This window comes from Rana temporaria, chromosome 8, assembly GCF_905171775.1.
Source record: "Rana temporaria chromosome 8, aRanTem1.1, whole genome shotgun sequence".
Lineage (NCBI taxonomy): Eukaryota > Metazoa > Chordata > Amphibia > Anura > Ranidae > Rana > Rana temporaria.
In genome coordinates this window covers 41,980,776-41,984,402 of record NC_053496.1, presented here as the reverse complement: position 1 = coordinate 41,984,402, position 3,627 = coordinate 41,980,776, and positions in this window count along the sequence as shown.

Here is a 3,627-nt window from a genome sequence, read left to right as displayed (position 1 = left end):
ATTCGGCCCCCTTGAACTTTGCGACCTTTTGCCACATTTCAGGCTTCAAACATAAAGATATAAAACTGTATTTTTTTTTGAAGAATCAACAACAAGTGGGACACAATCATGAAGTGAAACAAAATGTATTGGATATTTCAAACTTTTTTAACAAATAAAAAACTGAAAAATTGGGAGTGCAAAATTATTCAGCCCTTTTAGTTTCAGTGCAGCAAACTCTCTCCAGAAGTTCAGTGAGGATCTCTGAATGATCCAATGTTGACCTAAATGACTAATGATGATAAATAGAATCCACCTGTGTGTAATCAAGTCTTTGTATAAATGCACCTGCACTTTGATAGTCTCAGAGGTCCGTTTAAAGCGCAGAGAGCATCATGAAGAACAAGGAACACACCAGGCAGGTCCAAGATACTGTTGTGGAGAAGTTTAAAGCCGGATTTGGATACAAAAAGATTTCCCAAGCTTTAAACATCCCAAGGAGCACTGTGCAAGCGATAATATTGAAATGGAAGGAGTATCAGACCACTGCAAATCTACGAAGACCTGGCCGTCCCTCTAAACTTTCAGCTCATACAAGGAGAAGACTGATCAGAGATGCAGCCAAGAGGCCCATGATCACTCTGGATGAACTGCAGAGATCTACAGCTGAGGTGGGAGACTCTGTCCATAGGACAACAATCAGTCCCTGTATACTGCACAAATCTGGCCTTTATGGAAGAGTGGCAAGAAGAAAGCCATTTCTTAAAGATATTCATAAAACGTGTAGTTTAAAGTTTGCCACAAGCCATCTGGGAGACACACCAAACATGTGGAAGAAGGTGCTCTGGTCAGATGAAACCAAAATCTAACTTTTTGGCAACAATGCAAATTGTTATGTTTGGCGTAAAAGCAACACAGCTCATCACCCTGAACACACCATCCCCACTGTCAAACATGGTGATGGCAGCATCATGGTTTGGGCCTGCTTTTCTTCAGCAGGGACAGGGAAGATGGTTAAAATTGATGGGAAGATGGGTGGAGCCAAATACAGGATCATTCTGGAAGAAAACCTGATGGAGTCTGCAAAAGACCTGAGACTGGGACAGAGATTTGTCTTCCAACAAGACAATGATCCAAAACATAAAGCAAAATCTACAATGGAATGGTTCACAAATAAACATATCCAGGTGTTAGAATGGCCAAGTCAAAGTCCAGACCTGATGCCAACAGTGTCAATGAGGCACGGTAATGCAGCCTCGCTGCCCCCCCCCCCAAAAAGAAAGGCTACCTGAAGCGGAGATAGTTGTAGTTCCTGAACTGTCACAAAATGCGTGCCAAGCCCAAGGGCCAGTGCCTTAAATAGACACTGCCCTGACCCAAGATGGCCACTGATGTCCCTGGGGGACCAGCGTCCAATTGGACAGCTGCTTCCTTGGTGACACCAGGAAATCATAGGTGAACCAAGTTCAGCAAGGTCTTCCTTGCCCTTCTGCATAGTCGCTTCGGTTGAGGGTCATCTAAAGTGGGGAGTCCAGACTGCACATGTCTACAAGCTCTCTTCCTTGGAGCTAACCTGCATGCACCGATGCTTACCACTAAATTGTCCACACCCAATAAGAGGCCATCAATCTCCACTCTCTCTGTTTAGCCCTCCAATAGGCAGGAGCTACAGGGCTGGACAACCTTTGAGAGCAGCAGTATTGAGCCAAAAAAGAAATCAATAAATAACAGACAAAAACAGATGAAACAGCTATGGCATAAACTAAAGAATATAACAAAATGATAATTACAGGGCTGATTCAATAATATAACAAAGAATAATTTATGTTATTGAATTAGCGCTGTAATTATTATTTTGTTACATCTATTAGGAGCTTATATTTATTTATAGCAGCTGGTTATTGGAGAAAGAATAAATTATTTGGTTCACTGTTTTACAATATAATTTTCTCAGAATTTACTATATTTAACAGCATGGAAGGGTTTATACATAAACGAAAGAATATCTATTATAAAATGAAATGTTCGGATTTTTTAGCTAAATGCATGATAACATGGATTCCATTCTCGATCAGATATAAGTGCTTCCATAGTCCATATATCCCTTGCACAGAGTTTGCTTATTCACTGTGGAGCTGTCATCCCACCAATAGGGATGAGCTTCGAGTTCGAGTTAAACTCATATTCGACTCGAACATTGCCTGTTCGCCGAACAGCAAACAATTTGGGGTGTTCGCGGCAAATTCGAAAAGCCGCAGAACACCCTGGAAAAGTCTATGGGAGAAATCTAAAGTGCTAATTTTAAAGGCTTATATGCAAGTTATTGTCATAAAAAGTGTTTGGGGACCTGGGTCTGACTGATATACTAGCCCTAAAAAGGGCTTTTTGGGGTGCTGACCTTACAGCAGAGATCAGATGAGTCTTTCAGGACTGGAGTGGACACTGAAAACACTAGCCTAGCTATAGATTTCCCTATAAATTCAGCAGCAGCAACACTGTCCCTCCTCTCACTAAGAATGCAAGTTCAGAATGAATCTAAAATGGATGCTGCCCGAGAGGTGGGAGGGTCAGGGAGGGAGGGTATGCTGCTGATTGGCTGGAATGTGTCTGCTGACTGTGAGGTAGAGGGTCAAAGTTTGCTCAATGATAATTAATAGGAGGCGGATCGAACAGCGCATATGTTTGCGCGCATTGGCGAACGCGAACGCGCAAAAATCGCCGCAAATTATTTGCCGGCGAACAGTTCTGTACATCTCTGCACAGGACTCCTGTGCAATTTGCTCCGGAGCCGCTCCAGGGATGTGTGAACCGGCTCCATTGAGAGCCGGTCAAAATCTCCGGAAATGCGAATTGGATGGGAGTTCCCTGCATCCAATTCGCAATCGTGAAAACCCAGCCTTAAAAGATGAGATTTCAAGGATGACCTAAAGGTACACAGTGTAGGAGATACCCGCATGGATTGGTATACGCAGTTGCGGAGGATGGGAGAGGCTCTGGAGAAATCCTGGAAAGGAGCATGTGAGGAGGTGACAAGAAGGCTAGAGAGCAGGAGGTCATCGGGGGAGCGAAGAGGCTATTTTGTGCGGTTTGTTTCGTTACAAATGAATATTCAGACAAATGTTTCATTATTTGGAGATACAGATATATCCAAATACCCAAATTACAATATAAACAAATTTTACCGAATGCACCAAATAACGTAACAAAATTCGTCCAAATTTCCGAAATTCACACTGAAATTCGAATCAGATTTTATATTGAACTTCAGTCAAATTCTCACTACACATATTGCTGAAATCAAAAGACTGTGGGATTTATTTACTAAAGGCAAATCCACTTTGCATCACAAGTGCACTTGGAAGTGCAGTCGCTGTAGATCTGAGGGGGACATGCAAGGAAAATAAAAAACAGCATTTTTGCTTGTACTTGATTGGATGATATAAATCAGCAGAGCTTCCTCTCATTTTATCTTATCTTAAACTCAATGCTTCAAAAACAGAACTTCTCCTGTTTCACTCTAACCGGAAAAGTCACCTCGCGTCAACATGGACTCCCCCGCCCATTCTGGGCAAAACTATCTCCCCTAGCACCAAAGTCAAAAGTCTCGGAGTCATTTTCGATACCTACATGACAATGGATGCACAAATA